This window comes from Mixophyes fleayi, chromosome 4 (assembly GCF_038048845.1).
Source record: "Mixophyes fleayi isolate aMixFle1 chromosome 4, aMixFle1.hap1, whole genome shotgun sequence".
NCBI classification, from domain to species: domain Eukaryota; kingdom Metazoa; phylum Chordata; class Amphibia; order Anura; family Limnodynastidae; genus Mixophyes; species Mixophyes fleayi.
The window spans coordinates 344,522,191-344,543,092 of NC_134405.1; positions in this window are offsets into that span (position 1 = coordinate 344,522,191).

Sequence of the window (20,902 nt, forward strand, 5' to 3'; positions counted from 1 at the left end):
ATGACGATGAAAGTTGAATTCTGCACATTAGCCGCATAGAGAATAAAATCCTTAAATAAGAACCGCTGCAAAGTCCCAACAAAAGTTAGTAATAAGGTCACAATTGCTCTAAAGCGCTTAATAATTTTTTTCTGTGCTCCTTAATATTCAGGACAGGATCAGATAGATCTGAAATTAACTTTTTGGCTGTGCACAGAGATATTTATTATTCTTTGCTATTTTGATGCATGAAGAGGTTTGTTTAACCTTCATTAATATGTTTTCGTGATTACCACTCATATTCTATATTCTTCTGTAAATGGGTTGATGTATTGTTATTTCTTGAAAAGCTAAACAATAAAATGATTATATGTATATTCCTAAAACACCAAATCTAAACCCAGTGACACTGGAATGCTAATAAAATCACATATATCCAATATATTGTAAGCTTGAATTTTATCACTATTATGAAGTGGTTGGAAATTAGGGTAGTTATTCCCAAAGTATTTTTTAGACAAACAGTTGAAAACTGTGTTTTTTATTTTTAAATGTTATATATTATAAAAAATAGAGCTCATTATATTTTGTATAAGTGATTAATAAAAGTTGTTGAAGCTGGGGGCAATTCCAATAGGAGCAAAATTTCCTTTTTTTGCAAAAAAACCCACAAATAAAGCTACTTATTTTTAACACCTGCAATAATCTATGTGGAGGAAAATATGGTTAATTCACTTATTTTAGTGCGCACCTCCAAAGGTTGTGATCATTTCTGGTAATGCTTAATTTTAATCTGGAAAGGTCAGAATATAGCGCAGAACTTTCTTAAAAGTAAAAATGTTGGAAAATGTTTTTAGTAGAGATGCTCACTGACCCCCGTGATTTGGTTTTGGATCTGGATTACCTTCGTGTTTTGGTTTTGGTTTTGTTTGGTTTTGTTTTGCTTTTTTTTAAAAAAAATCTATTTTTTTCGCTAAAATAACATAATTTAGGTATTATTTTGTACCTACATCATTATTAACCTCACTAACACTAATTTCCCATCATTTCCATTCAATTTTGACCCCCTCATAGGTCAAAATATTATTTTCATATACTTTCAAACAAAGATTGCAGCAGTTCTTGCCAGTGCTAAGAAAAAGGCCATTGTCATGCCTGGGCATAAGACCAAAAAATCCACCTCTTAAGTGTGGAATTATTTTTACACAAATCCTGACAAGAGTTTTATAGCCATTTGTAGCGTTTTTAAAGCCACACTCAGTAGAGGTAGGGACCTTAACCATCTGGGATCCTCATCCATGTTACGCCATTTGAAGCGAGTTCATGGAAATCTGTTGGGAAAATCAGAAACTTATGTTAAAAAAATAACAACAAGCAGTCCAGTATCATCTACCTCCCTTCTCTCATCTACATCTCAGCACCTGCAATCTACACACCCCAACACCTTCATCATCAATATCCCCAGAAGCAACAATTGACTGTTAAACAATCGTTTGCAAGAGGAAGCAAGCATGAAAGCTGTCACCCAGTTGCAAAGCGGATCACAGATGCCATGGCGACTATGCTAGTATTAGATCTGCGTCCAATATCCACTATTAATGCAGCTGGTTTTAGACAGTTACTTGAGATCTTCTGTCCCCGTTACCAAATTCCATCTCGACACCATTTTACTAGAAAAGCTATTCCTTGCCTCTACCAGAAGGTTCGTAAAAATGTAATTATTGGGCCATAAAATGCCATTCTACCCACTGTACACTTAACCACAGATATGTGGACAAGCGGAACTTGGCAAACTAAAGATTATATGTCTGTGACAGCTCATTAGGTTGGTGATTCGCCTTCACCAGCAGGAACAGCAGCAACATGTACCCAAGTACGTCACATTTTTCAGAAGTAGGCTACTCTGTGTATCAGCGGCTTCAGTAAGAGGCATACAGCTGACAATCTGTTACAAAAACTAAGGGATGTCATTGCAACATGGCTAATCCTGCTTGGACTCTCCTGAGGATATGTCATTTCTGATAACGACACCAATATTGTTCAAGCAATACAGCGGGGGGGATTTCATCACATTTCCTGTTTTGCTCACACAATGAACTTGGGGGTACAGAACTTTTAAAAAATGACAAAGACATGCAGGAGATGCTGTTTGTGTCCCGAAAAATCTAGGGTCATTTTCGGGATTCTGCAACAGCATGTAGGAGAATGAAGCAGCTGCAATAAGACTAGCATTTGAGGGGAATGTACTTTAGTCCCCTGTAAAGAGAGTGCAGACACGGTTAGCTTGAGTCAAGTGATTGCCTTAATTATACATTTTGAGAAGGAGCTACAGAACTTTAACGGATGAAATAAAACAAAGTAAATGTGCTAACTATATTTTAATTGTAGATTAAGTACTTAATTCGCTTCGCCAGGATCCAAGAGCTATCAACATCTTGTAATGACGTCTACTCCTTCAGTTTCTCTGGCAACTGCTTGTCGGAAAAAAAGTAGCTTTCCCAAGACACCCAGTGGTGATGCAGATGAGTCAGCATAACATTTTGATATTTGCTCTGCTGCAAAAGAATTGGCCAAAAATCGTGACAGCTCTGCCCTAAAATGAACTACTAATTCCATTCGGAAGGCCATTATCGACAATTACATCATAGTACACAGACTTCTATGATGGTGGGATGAATTAGTATTGTTTGAGGAAGATTAGCACTGAACCCTTCCCCCTCTCCTGTTTCTGAGTGAGCTATGGTACAATAAAATGTAAGTGCAGATTTAGACCAAGCCGGGCAGGCCTATAATTTCTATTTCAGCAATTTTAATTAGCAATGGAGCTCTTCTCTTTGGGTGTTACCTATATAAGGCTGTAGAATTTGCCTGCAAATTCTACAGACAAGCCTGCTTGTCTTCCTCTTCATCAATGACTCTTAGGAATTGAGACCAGTCTTTGGGTGTATATTACACCCAAACCTTATTAGTGCAAATTAGTAAAAATACAGTTTAATCACTGCTAGACCCTCCACCATCCTTTGCATGTTAATAGTAGGATTGGTTGGAGTTATGGGCAAGGTCACACATTTTTTGGTAAAATCTTTCAAACCAGCCCAGATGTCAAACTGTTGTGGTCTGCCACCTGCGTCATCCCTGCTTGTGTTTGAATAGTGCAATTTGGTGCCAGAACCTCACGTGCCAGAACTGCTGCCACTGGTGCAGGACTTACACAATCATCCGCATCCTCATCAGCTCCCTCTTCGGCTACACAAATCTCTCCCTCATCCTCTTCTCATTCTAAAATGTCATCCTTAGTTGGTGTATCACCGGCTACACTCGGGCTGTTCAGGCACACATCAGCAGAACTGCTGAAAGGGTCCTTCTTTATGGGTACACTATCAGAATGGTCACTATTACACATACCACTGGTGGATGGACTCTCCACAGGGATTGGTGTCATTTCTGATTCAGAGCATACATTTTCCTCTAATGCCTTACTGTTTTCTTGCAGCTCGGCTTTCACACGTAACAGTAGTTGTGCACCACTTTTGGACACCAAATTACTTGGTCTTGCTTGGTAACGAGGGACCTTACAAGAAGAAGGCTCTGTAACATTTTTAGATCTCGCACTAATAGAGAAAGGCGATGGCCTCATTCTTTCTTTGCCACTGCGTGTGTAGAATGGCATGTTGGCAATTTTTTTTTTCTCGGCAGTTAACTTTTCATCAGGTACAGCTCTTTTTCTCTTCAACACGGTAAAAGCTTTGTCTTTTTTGTTTTTTTTCCCTGACTTAAAAAGACTCTGTCCTTTTACATAGGCTTTACCAGATGACGTACAGGGAAGACTACCATCAAGACTGGTGCCAGCAGCTGCTTGCTGATCCTGCTCATATGTGGACTGCTGTGAATCCATTTTAATGAGACCCAAAACACTTGTAGTGCAAATTCAGAAATATATACTGCTGGTATATAGTAATTTCAACACCAGAAAATGGCTTTTTTAGAAATGGGGAATATCTGACACCCCAAACACTTGTAGTGCAAATTTAGAAATATATACTGCTGGTATAATACTATTTGTGCAGGCAGAAAATAGTTTCTTGAGGAGGGAATATGACACCTCAAACAGTTGGTAATGTTCGCAAAAATGCCTCCTCTATCCTCCTCTCTTCCTGCTGAAATAACTGCTCTCTCCCTGCTCTAATGCTGCGACCTAACCCTTCTCTCTCCCTCTGTCAAATGGCGCTGGATTGCTGTGGAGGCGGGTATTTATGCATTTGAAACATCGCGAGAACCGAGCTCCGACGACGTCACAATGACGTTTTGCCACGATTTCGAATCCAAATTGGCCGGAGAGTACTGAGCCCGCCCATCTCTAGTTTTTAGAGACTGAAATAAATCACATAACTAAGATGGTTTACCCCAAGTCACTTCCACTTAAAGCATAATAGAGTGACGTGTTTATTTGTGTGAGGAATAGTACTAATATATATATATATATCTTTACAGCGTTTTCATTGGAGCAGAATTGTCTGCATGACTTTCATGTGCTGGTCTTTCTATTTAAGTTTTCTCCCTGCACACATGATATTGTTGTGCTAATTGAGTGACCTCGCTAAAGAGCAGAGTCATTTATTTGCGGTATATAAGAAGAGGCTTCAACAATTCTGCATTAGAGTCATGTGACTGGAGTTAAACTCATACTTGTCATCTGTATAATCCCTCCCTGCAGGAGATCCCGGGGGAGGGGAGGTCAAGTGGTAAGTACAGGTGGGTGTAATTAAGCTGAAAATTGCATCATGTTGGCCCCGCCCCATGTGGCGCAATGTTACGAATGGGGTCAAAATTACGTGATTCACAGCAATTGTGTCATCGAGGTCCCCTGCCCGCATCTCTAGGAAGTTGGCAGAATGTGGGAGACTTTCCGGGAGGGTGGGTGAGTGCGGTTTAAAATGGCGTTTAAAGTAGTCAAACAATATACGTGTTTTATTTCATGTATGACACATACTCCTCTTACATGACTTCTGTGTAACAGAACATCGGTCCCATATCACTCAGTACTAAACCACCCCCCATCCTGCTGCTTTATCTAACATCCAGAGTACTCCACTTACTGCAAACTTCTCTCACAATATTATATATATCCTCCTCCACATTTGCTTGCAAGCTCTTCTGCCCGCTCTTTGTTGTGTTAAGCACTTTTATAATGTCTATGCTGCTAAAAAATGTTCAGTACTTTACCTGAACTTCAACACTACCCGTAGATTTTTGTGATTCTTATAAATCATACTTGTCAACTTCTTAATCTTCCCCTCCAGGAGATCCCAGCGGAGAGGGGGGATGTGAGGATGAAGGGGCGGGGCTTGGTCAATCTTATCATTTTGCCCTTGCCCCCACGTACTGCTGTGACGCATAATTTTACCATGGGGGTGGGGCTTAAGTGATGCAATTCCCTGACAATTGCATCATGGTGGCTCCAATCCTGCCTACTTTACTAAGAAATAGGCGGATGCGGGTGTATGCCCTGCTCTCCCCAGAGACCTACCCGGAATTTGGGGGTCTTCCGGACATTACGGGAGAGTGGGCAAGTTTGTTACAAATATACAAGGCCTGATTCATGTTTGGACGCAAATTTAACGCAAATTGTGGTTTAAAAATGAGCAGAGAACTTGAGCGTAGTTCTGACCATATTCAAATCAAAGTGAATTTCAAGATGTGTTTCCATTTGATTCCGGGTATAAGTGCGCTCTGGGCATACGGTACTTGCTGTATGTAGACAGAACACAGTACATGATACACACATGTGTATGTGCAATGTAAGGTCACATAAGAACACGTACAAAAAATGTATATTATAAAATAAACAACTCTAAACAGTATAATCATTAATACAAATATAGATTTAAAAATGTTTTTTAAAATTTTAACTTTTTTTTATTTAACATCTAAAACTTAAATACAGATGCTCTTATTTTGTACTGTACACACAATGGGCCTCATTCATTAAGGAAAGTAAGGCAAAAAAAGGAGTAAATGTTCTCCTGGACAAACCATGACATCTGATATGTAATGTGGCTCATTTCAGTATTCTGTCCTCTGTCATCAGTTGTTTTGGGGTGCTGGTGGATATCTATTGTGGCCCCAGATCAGTCTGTAAGATGATAAATTAAGCATTTACTGCTTTGTTTAGTCTCATTTAAGTTTTCAATAAATCATGAAAGTGGGGGGGCATCTGGTCTGTCTATATTGCATTCGGCACTTTCTGTGTTTGGATGGTTTATTACAGATGATAGAAATCCTCTTTCTGGGATAATGTGCATCTGAAAGGAGCAAAAGTCGTCTATAAATCACGTCCATTCACAGGTGGAAAAATGCTTTGTGGTCCCTTACTAAGGGGTTACTATCAGAGACACACCAAGACCAAACAAGTCTCGCAATCCTGAAGGGACACTGGAGAAAGTAGAATCCTGAGAAACGATACCAAGGACTATAAACAGAAGCACCAGGAGAGAAAATTGTTTTACTTTGCTTGTGCAAAGATTGATATAAGTGTGGACCTTATAAAGACTGAATGCAAGTGGGGTCTCTTAGTCCTAATTAACTTGACTTTTAGCAAAGTGCTGATTACAGTAAGTGTGCAGTTGTTAGTTTGATGGTGTGCTGCCACCTGTCGCCTGTAGCTGGTATTACAGCAGATCCTCATACAAGGGCCGCGCTTTATCTAGTTAAAGCCGCTCTCCCAGATAGGATGAAAAATTCAAAACCCCATTCACTGGAGTCTCAGGGGTTGCTCCAGCTGTTATTTTAAAGGTTCAGTGGCTCATCCACAACCCCGGCCACCAACTGGTCCTGTGAGATCTTCAGAGTGGGATGAGCGGGGAAAAAAATCAGAAGTCAGAATCACGAAAACTGTGGCGATTTGCCGGTTCTCTATTACAACATTTTTATTATTATATTATAATAATTCCTGACTGTAATAGCTGCATGGAGAAGCCCAGAGAGGGGAGGAAACGGGTGGGTAACATTTAGCGATAGTGTGTTACAGTAGCAATAAATATTATTTAGAGGTTATTTTACATGACTATATTTGCATATTTGTTGTATTATTTCAGTTTGTACAGTACAGTTCCTGGGTTCTGCTGTGATACTGTTAGGGAGAGGGGGAGAAATCCTAGTGATGTCCCTCTGCCTGATCTCACATTCTATAAATGTTGGGTCACTCTCTAATAATAATTTTATCCCATTATAGAATAAGGAGATGAGATAAAAACTAAAAAATACATTTTAATTTTATTTCCAGCTTATGGCGCAAAGCTTTAGAAAACTCTGATTCGGGATCAGGTGGTAGGGTCTCTTTGTGGTGAGCTTACCTTGGGCGTCTGCGCTTGGCGGGAGTGTCTTAGGGATCGGTGCTGCCGTTACGGATTCTTCGGATGTTCCGGTTTCCGAATTCGTTGTTTGCCTTCTTGTTTTTGCCGTGGCGCAACCTGGGGAAAGAAAAGAAAAGAAAAACGGAAAAGAAGAGAGGGAGAGGGGGGGGGGGAGGGGGGAGGTAGAGGTGGTGTGTTGGGAACACAGTAGATGTGGTACCACCAATATACTTTTGGGGTTTTAAATGTTATAGCTCTTTTGCTGGTGTTGTTTTATAGCTTTTTGCACTGTATATTGGGGTGGGTTGGTACCTTCTGTGTGGGGTGTGATTAGTGTATCTGTAGGGGTGTTAAGAGCTCTTGGTTGGCTAGAGCTGTAAATAGAGGCACTTAGTGTTATGATTGCCTCTAATTGGTAATTACTATGTGCTGAGGTGTGCTTTTTAAGTGTTGGGCAGATGTTGTGTGCAAAATTAGAATCTAAGTTTAAGTGTTATGGATTATGGGTGTGTAGCGAGATATAAAGTGTTAAAAGAAAAGAAAAACGGAAAAGCATCACTTGCAGACTCTCCAGGATTTGAAGCAGAAACAGAAAACCAAGTACCGGAAAAATCTGCAGTGGAACGCAGAGTGCGCTCCAACAACACCGGAAGTCCGGCGGAAGCACCTCAGGTGAACTAGCAGCACCCGCTCGGTCCCAGTCAAGCCATCGCTCGGTACACGCTACAAATCAGCTCTAAGTAATAGCGCCAAACGGGAAACCAGAGAGAGAAAAAGGCTGACGAACATCCAACTGCTCTTATAAGAGCTATATAAGCAAAAGTTTAACACTTTATATCTCGCTACACACCCATAATCCATAACACTTAAACTTAGATTCTAATTTTGCACACAACATCTGCCCAACACTTAAAAAGCACACCTCAGCACATAGTAATTACCAATTAGAGGCAATCATAACACTAAGTGCCTCTATTTACAGCTCTAGCCAACCAAGAGCTCTTAACACCCCTACAGATACACTAATCACACCCCACACAGAAGGTACCAATCCACCCCAATATACAGTGCAAAAAGCTATAAAACAACACCAGCAAAAGAGCTATAACATTTAAAGCCCCAAAAGTATATTGGTGGTACCACATCTACTGTGTTCCCAACACACCACCTCTACCTCACCCCTCCCCCCCCTCCTCTCCCTCTCTTCTTTTCCGTTTTTCTTTTCTTTTCTTTCCCCAGGTTGCGCCACGTTAGAAAACTCTGAGTTTCAGCATTCTAGAAGGAGAATATTCTGTTTTTACCAACGTACATTAGAAATATCATCTACATATAAACAATTGTATGACTGGTTTATGTAAATATATAACTGACTACACAAATACACTAGACTCACTGCTGACATTAGAGTAATGTTGTGATTTTCCTACTAAAGATACAAAAAATAAATTTGTAAATGATTTATCCAAATTGTGTCAGATTGTGTTATAGGTTATTGAAATCTAAAAAGGTATCTTATAACTTTCTAACATATGTAGAGTACAAACGTTCCCATAATCTAACAGCGGATGTTACCCAGAGTCAGATCTGCGTTAGCCCAAGTCACCGGACAAACCCCCAAATACCGACCTTGTCCTGTATGAAGTACACGTGTGACATAATCTGTTCTGTTATAACAATATAAGAAAAGGAGGAAATGGGAGCGGAGGAGAGAGATGTTGTCATTGCCGTGTAATCTCATGGAAGGAGCGCAAGTGGTAACTGGACATTTAGGGGGTACAGACACCTAACAAAGAGACAATAGGTGCTCTGAGTCCTTCACTGATCTCTGGGGCGTTAAGCAAATGCGGTGGGGGATTGGGGCAGAAATACATTTCTCTGCACTTTCTCTGCATAAGCTGAAATAGGAATACGAATAGAAGCCTGTAACTAACAATTACAGGGAGATGAGGAATGATGAGAAAATTGTAAAAACACTGCAAAATATTCACTTTATTCCAAATTTGACTGAGAAACTTTGCACGTTTCTCTGGCCCAATGTGGCGTTACATGCTACCTGTCCTACCGCAACCGCACCACACAGCAGAATAAATTTACCGTTGCCGTCCCAGCTGTATTCATAGGCTATAAATTCCGCAAAATGGAAATGTACACATACAGAGCGGAATGGTGAGGATAAAGTGCAACTTAAAGATTACATCACCAGAACTTCGCACCTCTGCAAAATGTCCAGTTCCATCGTGAAACGCGTCAGTATCACTGCACCTTTGCTCATCTGTACACAGTGGGTGTTTTTGTTACAATTTTCCAGTAAAGATGGGAGGAAGGTCACAGGTTTGTGTTTATATTATATATTATATTACTATATTATCCGTCATTGAGAGCACTATCATCATCATCATCACCATTTATTTATATAGCGCCACTAATTCCGCAGCGCTGTACAGAGAACTCACTTACATCAGTCCCTGCCCCATTGGGGCTTACAGTCTAAATTCCCTAACACACACACAGACAGACAGAGACAGGCAGACTACGGTTGATTTGTTAGCAGCCAATTAACCTAACAGTATGTTTTTGGAGTGTGGGAGGAAACCGGAGCATCCGGAGGAAACCCACGCAAACACGGGGAGAACATACAAACTCCTCACAGATAAGCCATGGTCGGGAATTGAACTCATGACCCCAGCGCTGTGAGGCAGAAGTGCTAACCACTGAGCCACCATGCTGCCCATATACTATATTATTCACTGCACCAGCTCATCGAACCATCAGTCTGCTCAGATATTTTATGCCCTTTGCTCAATAGTAGACAGAGGGGAGTAATCAGCGTTAAGAACTGTCTTTTCCTCATTAAGTAGTCATTGTGGGTGATTTAATTATCAGCCAGATACCGTAGAAGCCCTGCGCGTTATGTTTTCCGCGAGATGTGTGGGTAATTATCTTTGCTCATTTTTGCTCTCACCTCCGAGGAGACAATGGAGCTTATTCAAATATCTTGTTTGTGTAGTTTGCAAAAACATATTGTATTATTGCATTGCGTTGAGAGGTCTCTGGTGAATTAACAGTCTGAAAATGTCACCCCATAATAATCAGCACTGAGCTGGTGTTACAGAATGTCCCTCAATAAAGTACCAGCCCCCTCTCTCCAACTACTATAAAAGTGGGGTCTTATTGCATGGCCCCCCCACAGATTGAGTACTCTCTCCTGCTGGCCCTGCATAGGATCCTCTTCCCACGTCGGCCGTGTGTAAGATTTCAAACAAAACAGATCACTGTACAATTTTATGCTTCTTGTACCTCCTCTTCCTCCATGGGGAGAGGATCTGATGTAGCACCAGCGGGTGGGAGTATTCCTGAGCTGTAGGGGGCTGTGAGGGCTAAAATAATAATTGGTATGTGAAAATATCTTTCAAAATCAAGGCTTTTGTGCAACAATCTGAAAAGCACTACAGGGAACACCCAATTTACAACTCTTATATCTCATTTTTTTCTTTCTTTTTAAAATACTGTTTATTAGTAACATTGTTTATAAATGAAAACAGAAAGTCAATAGAAATCCAGTAATAGTAATATGCAAACATGTATGGGGCATATTGCATCATGGAAAGCTACATATGAAGTCATTAGTGATCATGCCCAAGGGGTACTCTTACATTGAGATGTTCACTCTGTACCGGATGCAATCCGCAGTGATGTACTTACCTATAGGGGAGGGGGATAGAGAGAGAAAGATGTAGTAAAGGGGTGGGGGGGGGGGAGAAGGGTCAGAGGTTGGGTCTGAAGTCTGAATAGGAGAAAAGTGTAAAGATAAGGTGCCCTCAAGGATAGATTTGTTAGGAGCACAGAGGTCACTTAGATTGTTCAGCCAGCAGAGGGTTTTAGAACCATTTTAGAAATGGAGTAGAGGTTGGTTATGATATGAGACCCATGTGGTCCAGATTTTGTGTAAGGATACGGAGGAGCCCCTCAGGATGCTGGTGATGTGCTCCATCCGATAGGTGCAGACTAATTGAAGTGTCGTCGGTAAGGGATTCTTCCAGGAGGCAATGATTTGACAGGTCACCACACTGAAAATGTGTCTGAACAACATATGGGCATTGGAGGGGAGGTCTAGGACGGGTAGAGGTAGGAGCACATGTTTGGGGTCAGACGGTATAGGAAGACCGAGGATTGTTGAAGCAAAGAAAAGGACAGCGGTCCAGAACATACATAGATTCAGACAGTCTCACCATATATGCATGAAGTTGCCAGTGTGGTCACAGCTCCTCCAACAGGCAGCACTTACCTGCAGATATATGGTATGGAGCCTGGAGGGGATGTACTACCATCTGAAACAGTTTATTCGCATTGTCTTTGATGAAGACATTGATGGAACAGCGTGCCGTCCATTCATAAATGTCAGACTAGTCTTTGTGGTCTAAGGCCTACCCCAGATCTGTCTTCCACCGGGTCTTTAAACGGTATTTAATTTCTGTAATGAGAGGGAGTAATGTATTGTACAATGTAGATATGAGGCCTTTCGAGGAAGATACAGAGAGACACAGGTTTTCGAACACAGCGGGTGATCTAACCAGCATTTGGGTTTTAATTGTTTGATAGAAATGCCTGATCTGCAAATATTGATGGAACTGTCCCTTTTGAGGATAGAGTTAAACTATAGGATAAGCTTAGGACTTAGAACACCAGCAACTTTTTTGTAATATACTCCTGGAAAGCCGTCCGGGCCCGGAGCAGAGGCAGCCTGAAGTTTGAAGCTGTAGTAGTTTACTCCTCCGTTATGTGAGAGCTGAGATATTTAAGAGCTGATTTGTGTTAGACAGTCGCGACACTCATTACCTTCTTCCGACGTCCCGGCCGTCGCCATGACGACCGGGGCGTCACTTCCGGTTTTTTGGGCCGACCGTTGCCAGGGCAACGGCCGGACGCCGAAAATAGGCTGTAGGCGCTCCGGCAGGCTGAGTAGCCGGGCGCATGTGTAATAGATCAGCCTGTGGGCTGATTGATTAGCAATACAAGGGCGGTGCATGATTCAGAGCTCTGATTGGTGGTCTTCAGTTCTTAAGGCAGTAAGGTCTGCAGCCTCACTGCCGGTTATAGCTTCTGTTCCAGTCTGCTGACCTGCTCTGTGCCTTGTTCCTGTCTCTTGGAAATCCTATTGACTACCCGTGTATGACCCCTTGCCTGGATTTAGACCCTGCCTGTGTTTCTCGTGACCTTGACCTCTGGCTTGTATACCGACCATCCTGTCTGCTCGTGACCCCTGACCCCGGCTTGTTTATCGGATCTGCTATCTACTGCCGGCCCTTGACCTCTGCTTTGACTCCACTCTGCTTACCTAGGTTCCCCCTAGTCGGTACGCACTTCACGACCCTCTGCTAGTCTGCAGCCAAGTCTGTCCCCACCACTAGGGGCTCCAGTGAACACCTGACTGGCAGAGCAGACTCCGGGTTGTGCTGTACCGGCTAGAGGGGTTCCTAACAATTTGTTACATTTTGGGAGATGGAATGTGCGTCAGGAGGCGGTGGGTCAGAGGCGTTCAGGTGATAAAGCGAAGAGTAAAAGCTTTGAAATTCTTTGAGGATCAAATCTGTGATAAATTATTAGATCTTGAGGACTTTTTATGGAAGAAATTGCATGACATGTGCGTGTCTGATGCAGCCTCTGTGCCAATAGGGAGTCCACTTTGACACTATTCTCATAGAAGAGCTGCTGTGTCCATTTGAGGGTACGGGCTGTTTTCTTAGATAGGACCACATTAAGTTGACACCTCACCGAGGATAACTCCTGAAGAAGAGTGGGGTCAAGAGGCCCTTGGTGTTGGGTGAGGAGTGAGAGAAGTTGGGCTTCCAATGTGACAATCAGTTCCCTCTGGTCTTTGTGCCGGGCAGCTGCTGTACCAATAAGCCACCCCCGTATGGTAGCGTTATGAGCTTCCCATACTGTTGACGGAGTAAATTGGTCTCATTAAGAGTAAAGAAGTCTATGAGTGCCTGTAGCAATTCTAGGCATGAAGCCGGGCTGAGTAAGAGAGTGTGTCAGGCACCGGACCTGCTGACTACCGTGGCTTGCATTCGCAGGCACCATCTTGCTTGTCTGAACTGCACATATGCAAAATCAGCCCTTTGATTTGCTACATCTAGCTGAAGAGATACACCAATGTGATCTGTGTAGGTGAATGCCCAAAGCTAAGCTTCCAATAGTTTGGAAGCTAGCCGGGAGTCTACTGTGGCAGCACAGTGGTTAACACTTCCACCTTACAGCACTTGGGTCATGAGTTCAATTCTGCTGCGGAATTAGTTTCGATGGTGATGATGATGATGAAATAGTCGATACGGGTGTAGACCCCGTACGGATGGGAATAGAAAGTGTAGCTTCCATCAGTGTTATTAACCAGCATCTTGAAGAAAGTGTTCTTGAGCATAGAAGAGAATCGCTTGGCCACTCAGATAGAGTGAGCACTAGGTGCGGAAGGGGTTGTGTTCATAGGGGACCTATACAGATTGGGGTCTATGATCATATTGAAATTGCCCCCCATGAGCAGGTGGCCTTCAGCATTTTTATCGACAAGACTAAGGAGCTTTTGGATAAAAGGTATTTGGCCAGTGTTGGGGGTGTAACAGCAAAGTAGGGTTATATGAAGTTGGCTTAGGGTGCCTACTAGGATGTGGAACCGACCGACCGGGTTTGCAACTGAGTGTCGCACGACCAGTAGTACTGACTGGCGTACAAGAATGACCATTCCTCTGTGTTTAGGTAGCGGAGACAAAATGTTTGGGAGAAAAGCTTGCCCTGGAAAGTGCGTGCGATTTCTTTAAGGTAGTTAAAAGAGCATTTCTTGGGAGTGTTCAGCCCTAGTGACCAATTTAAGTGACATAATTACAGAAGAGTATGGGCTGTGATGCCGAGGGGCCCCTCCAAATCAGAAGCATTTGAGGACCTCTAGAATGACAGGTAGCTGAGGTGACAGATGTAATTGCATGAAAGGAGAAGCGACCGAAGATATGTGAGTGAGAAGGTGAAGAGTGAGGTTATACTGCTCGAAGCCAGCAAGGAAGAGAAAGAATAGTCATGGTTTGACCGGCTTATAACCGCGCAGCTATGGAGAGGATGAGGGACGCTGCAAGAGAACACAGCACCAAGAGGAAGTAGGGAGGGAGAGGTTGGACGGGTGTGGGTTGTGGTAAGGTTTTGGGTTCTTATGGAGGGTAAGTGGGGCATCAACAAATGTAAAATCGAACTGTGAGTGCAACATTGACAAGAGAAAAGGCAATGTCATCAGGAAAAGAGTAATATGTCAATCAAACATTTTTGGAAAACAATAGTGTAATTTTGTTGTGTAGTGTGGAACAGGGTAAGCAGAGAAGAAAAACATCAGCAGTACAACAATGTCCAGGAACATAAAACATGTGATAGAACGATGGAACCGTAGATGTTGGACAGGCGGGGTCACTCGGTAGCAGCAGATGTTTAGCCGGGTTGATGGTTCAGAGCGTCCTCTCTCAGCATCCATCCAGGTCACGGCTGTCCACGTCTTATTGGCAATGATGGAGTGCTGTTGTCCTGCCTGCTGAAGGGAGAGAGAGGGACAAAGGGGGAAGCAGAGAGCTGACCAGGTGCCGCATGGCAGGAGGGATTTCATCTTCTCCTGGCGAGTCTGGGCTCGGTGAGCAGCTGGCGAGTCTGGGCTCGGTGAGCGGCTGGGGAGTCTGGGCTCGGTGAGCAGCTGGCGAGTCTGGGCTCGGTGAGCGGCTGGCGAGTGGAAGGGCCAGTGGAGCCATCTGTCATTTAGATTTCTTTTTGCCTCTGTCAAAGAAGTTGGAGATCTCCACCGAGGAGATTCGCTTCGTCCTGGCAGCCATGACAGTCTAGTTGTATCCGTGCAGTGAATAGGATAACCAAAGATAATGAATTGACGCCCCTATACAGAGTGTTTAGTACATTGCAGTAGGTAGCAAAGTCAGTGGTGAATGATAGTTAAGACCAGTTCTGTAAAGGTTCCACCGGGCCCCTAGCGGAGCTTTTCAGGTGCACAGTAGGACAGCTGTGATGCTAATGCCAGGAGAACTGAGTTATATTGTGCCCAGTGCCAATCTGGGGTTTTACGAAAAAGTCCATAGATTAATAGTTTGCTATTGAATTACAGATGCTATTGTAGTTTCTGGTTCTGTCACAAGGTGGCAGCAGTGTTCTGTGTTGGGGATTCAAACTGGCACAGAGCTGTGTGCTACAATGATTAACCCTCCAGTGCCTAGAGCCAGCGTGTTGTCACTTTAAATTAACATAGATGTAAGTCGCAATGATGTCACACTGAAGTGCCAGAGAGCTGGGTCTTCGGCATCAGTTCCTTTCAGCATGCCGGTCCCATCGGACATCTGGATCTTCGGTTTTCAGGTAAATCTGTTTTTCTTGCATTCATTTTTGTAGGCAATCTGATTTTTTTTTTGTAGGGATTAACGTTGTCGGAATTCTCGGCAGCGTTAAAACGATTACTACCACTCTCTGTATTGCTAGCTTCACAAAGAAACATACTGCTGTCAATCTGTTGGGAAAACTCAGGAATGCAATAACACAATGGCTCACCCCACTAAGACTCTCCTTCAAATTCATCATTGTCGATAACTGAGCGAACATTGTATTGTGAATTTCAACACATACCATGCTTTGCATACACGAAAAAGTCAGTGGTGCAGAATTTCTTAAAAAGAAAGAGGTCGATTCAGGAGATTCTGTTCTTGGCCAGTGGCATTTTCGACATTCAATGGCCGTATGTAGAACATTGCAAAGGCTGCAAAAAAAAATATCACCTGTCATGCCCCCAACTGAAGCACGAGGTAGTAAAAAGGTGGGATTCCACAGTTTATATGCTTCAGTGACTAGAGGAACAGCAACAAGACCTATACATCAAGCCATGAGATAGGGAGAGGAAGAACATGTTATCGTATGGCAACACACTGGAGAATCCTTTCAGTTTCCTACAAGCTACTCAAACCATTTGAAATTGTAACAAATGTAGTGAGCTCAGACACTGCCAGCATCAGTCATGTCATAGCCCTAATCAAACTACTGGAAAAGCAGCTGGAGACACTGAAGGAGGAGATGAAAGTAAGTAATTCTGCTCAGTATGTTGGCCTTGTAGATCAAGTTCTTCATTAACTTTGCCTGGACCCAATGATCTGCAGAATCTTGAAATTGGATCACTACACATGACTTATTTGCAGAATTCAGTACATTGTGAAGTAATCACTTGTGTGACTGCAGTAGAGTCTCTCCTCTCCGCTGTGCTCCCCACCATGCTTTGTGTCACTGTGACTGTATAGTAAAGTCCATGGGGAGGCCCAGGGTGTAAAGCTGTGTTGCACTCTGTGCAGTTGACACTGACCTTACAGTCCTTGGCAAATTGAGATGTTGAAGAGTAGCACTTGTAACAAATGTCATTTTCTCGTAGGAAGGCTTTGCGGTTCTCCGGGGACTTCTCTCTGAAGATTCTGCATTTCAGGAGAGGATGTGATCTCCTGGTTCATATATCTGGCAGAGCCATAACTAGACATTTTAGTGCCCTGGGCGAGACAGGGCACCGGCTCCCCCATCTAACTGGGAATGACAATTGGCGAGTGGGCGTGGTCAACCTACCGTGGGGGCGTGGCAAGCGCTTTACAAGTTCTAGACCTCACTGAAACCCCCTCCCTCCCCATTCTTCACGGTCTGGCTATGTAAGGATCTTTATGTAATGAGCCTCCGTAGAATCATAGTACTTTAAATGCAGCTATCACATGCTAGCTGTATAAAAAATGAATTCATTATTGAAATAAAACTCACTAAAACAAATTGAAACATAATTGTAATGGTACCATCTGTATCATACTGCCCCTTCATTACACTGTGCCCTCCATCACAGTTTGTTCTTTATCACACCATGCCATGGAGCCATCTTTATCACACTGTGCTCCCTTATCACCATCACACAATACCACCCCTAATCATGAATTAACCCCTCTTCAAAATTGTTAACTCCAGGTTCATCATAAAATCCCTATCAACATTAACTCCCTCATCCAGTTTAATCATTAATCACCACATAATAAATTAATTTCATTCATATTCATTAAACCCCCTCATTACCTCCTTCAGTCTCATCAAAAGACTGTATGTGTGTGCCCAGAGTGTCTGTCTCTGTATGTGTGTAGAGTGTATGTACCAGTGCATGTATGCCCAGTATCTGTACCTGTGTTTGACTGCTCAGTATGTGTAACTGTAAATTATGTAGTTTATGCAGTATCTGGATCCTGGAATGTTGGGGGCCCTATTTTGAAACAAAAATTATTGGTGCATGAAATTTAGAAAACTAATAATTAGACCCAACATTAAAATAATAGTATTCATAATTTATAAATAAACATATTTCCCTCCCACCAACCAGCCCCAGCAATAAATTAAATAGCATTTACATTTAATAAATATAACCATTTCCCACAACCATCCCCGGAATTAAATAATTTATATTCACATTTAATAAATAGCTCTCCTCACCAAACTCAGCCCCACAGTTAATTAATAGCCCCAAACCACCCCAGTGATAAATTAAAGGTTCCGTCACCTTACCTTAAATTAATAGACCCCACCATTAAATTACAAGGCCGTATCAATAAATTAAATTGACCCACCAGCACCTCACAAATAAAATAGTACCCATTAAATAATTAGCCCCCACCTAAACGTCACCATTAAATTAATAGCCTACCTCCCACCCATGTACTAAGACACCCAACCTCCCTACCCACATATCACACATTATATTAATACACCCCCCCCACACATTATGGCAGCATACCCCCCTTTCCCTCATAAAGCATAGTAGCATGCAGCAAACATCCCCCTCCATAATAGCAGCACACATCCCCCCCGCCATAATAGCAGCACACATCCCCCCCGCCATAATAGCAGCACCCACCCCCCCCCCTTTTTGAAGCTTACCTTTTTCGTCTTTTCTTCCTGTCCAGCCATTGCTGCCTGGATTTTCTCTGCTTCTCTGCTGCCTAGCAATGTCATGACATCAGACGCTGAGGGGCAGAGGACAGAGTTCAGAAGGGGGTGGAGCCAGCTGCCGCCGCCATTTTGGATGCGCCGGGCGGCCGGTAGTCTGATTCTGAGGTCTGTTATTTTCTTTATTTTTCAGTCTCCTCACAGAGGCATGTGCGGGCAGCCACTGCGCCCCCTTATGACTGCGTCCTGGGCGACGGCCGCATCTGCCTGGTTACAGCTCTGATATCTGGCAGACCTGTGGAAGGAATCTGAAGGATACACATTAGTCTTGTGAACTGCAACTGGCATTTTGTGTGGGTTATGTAGCATTGGGGAAGCACCTAGCATGGTAAAGGCAAAACTAGGACTGTTCTTGGTCTTAGCTAGCTGGTGTACAAAGTCCACAAAAACAGAGAATGGAGGAAATATCACATTGTTCTGCTGTTTGTATTTGGAGCCATGGGTAACCCACTGTTCCTGCAGATTGTAAGGTAGCTTTTGCACTATGGGGTTAATGCCTCTGGCTGTGTCAAGGTAGGCAAGTCCCGGTAAGTCTCCTTTAGACTTGGCTACTTGAAGCTCCATTAATAAGTCCTCAGTTCTCTAAGTATCTGGTAGCCCTTGTTAGGTAATCTAGGGAAATCATCAATTCTTTTGAATAGTGCAGCTTCTATTGCTTCTGGTGAGCCATAACATTCATCAAGTCTATCCCAGATCATTTTAAGGCCTCTGGGTAGTTTATATTAATTGCTCTGATCCTTTTAGCATGTTCAACAGACACATTTCCAAGCCATTTAATTAAGAGGTCTATCTCCTCACTATAAGAAAGGTCTAAGCTTCTGATTGCATTTTGGAAGGAGGATCGCCAAACTCTGAAGCTCTCAGGGCGATCGTTAAACTTTGAAAGTCCTTGTGTTACTAGCTCTCGTCGAGCAAGAAACTTAGCAAAGTCTAGTGTGTCCTGGTTGGATCTAGGATATTCTGTCAGTGTATGAACATGGTAAGCTATTGGTTTGTGGTCATACCTTCTAGGATTGTCTGTTTCCAGCCGGCTTGTGTCATACCACTTTTGCGTGCAGGAGGCGCTGCCTTTGTTGTAGTTTACAGACACAAACTCTTGGCGTGGATGAGGGATGTCTCTCGTGGGTTCACCTTGCTTGTAAATTTGCGTTTTTTCGTTGACTTGTGGTAGCACTGCACAGCATGTTACATTTTTTTCATTGATAAAGTCTGGTTGTATACCTTGCATTTCTGAAGGGTTGCTACTCATTTTGGAGACTTGATGGACATATTCTGATATGCGTTGCAGAGGATCTTGGGATCCAAGCTCTGAGTCAAGTGGTTGATGGCTCCTTTTATATCGGGTTGATTTGCAGCCTCCAAAAATACAGCTTCAGCTGTGGCAGCTGCGGCTTCCTTTTCTGCAGCGAGTTTCTCCATAATTGCCTTTAAGTGTTTTTTCTCTATTGTCATTTCTGCCTCCAAAGGTGATTTCTCTGCTTTGAATTGCATTTCTTGCTCTGCAAAATTGGCGCATACTTTCACGGCTTCAGCTTTCGCGCGGGCAATGATGGCTGCGTTGCCGACAGATGAGGTTTTTGAGGAACCACAGGTTTGAGATCTTGTTTTGTATAAATGTTGTTTTCTGTGACATGATGTTGAGCTGTGTTTTCCTGTATAGAGGCCGCTATATTGCATTATATAGGTAACTGCGTTTACAAAGTGCCAGTTTCTCAGATGTCAGGGTGCTGGCTCCTTTAAGGAGGTGCTTGACTATGCAGGGACTGCTGTATTGCTGAATCAGGATGGCTGCACTGACAATTTGTAGGTTTCTGTGAAGTCAAATGGCTGTACTCCTCTTGCTGTGTGGCCACTGTGTTGCAGACTATTTAGAAACTGCTCTGTTGTCATATGCAGATAACTGAGTTGGCAATGTAGCAGGTCTGATAATCAGAATATATGTGTTCCACTTGCTGACAGCCAATGTTTTACTGTTCTGTCCTCACTATAACTTCCCTTTGGCCTGAATATAATCAGACAGACAGCATAACCACTCCTACTTCAATGTTGTTTATTCAAGTAGTTAAAAACGTGATAATTCAAGTGGTAAAACTGTAATACAGAAATAATGAAATACATTTACAACATGAACAAATGAAATGTAATGCAAACATGAACAAACATAGCAAAAGTACATAACTAGGGAGCAATCTTACCACTGATGCTGTGCTAAGGGGAGAGATATACTGCACCTCTTACTTCTTAGCATGTAATATCTAACATGGAGACCTCCTGTAAGTCCCATGATGCACTGAAAGCTAAACCGATGCCCTGAGAGTTCAATTTCAAGCTAATACCAGACTGATCACTAGGTGGAGTTTACACAGAATACATGCATATGTAAATACATAACTGCTGAAGGCATAACACCCCGTGTTTGCGTGGGTTTCCTCCGGGTGCTCCGGTTTCCTCCCACACTCCAAAAACATACTGGTAGGTTATTTGGCTGCTAACAAATTGACCCTAGTCTCTGTGTGTGTGTGTGTGTGTGT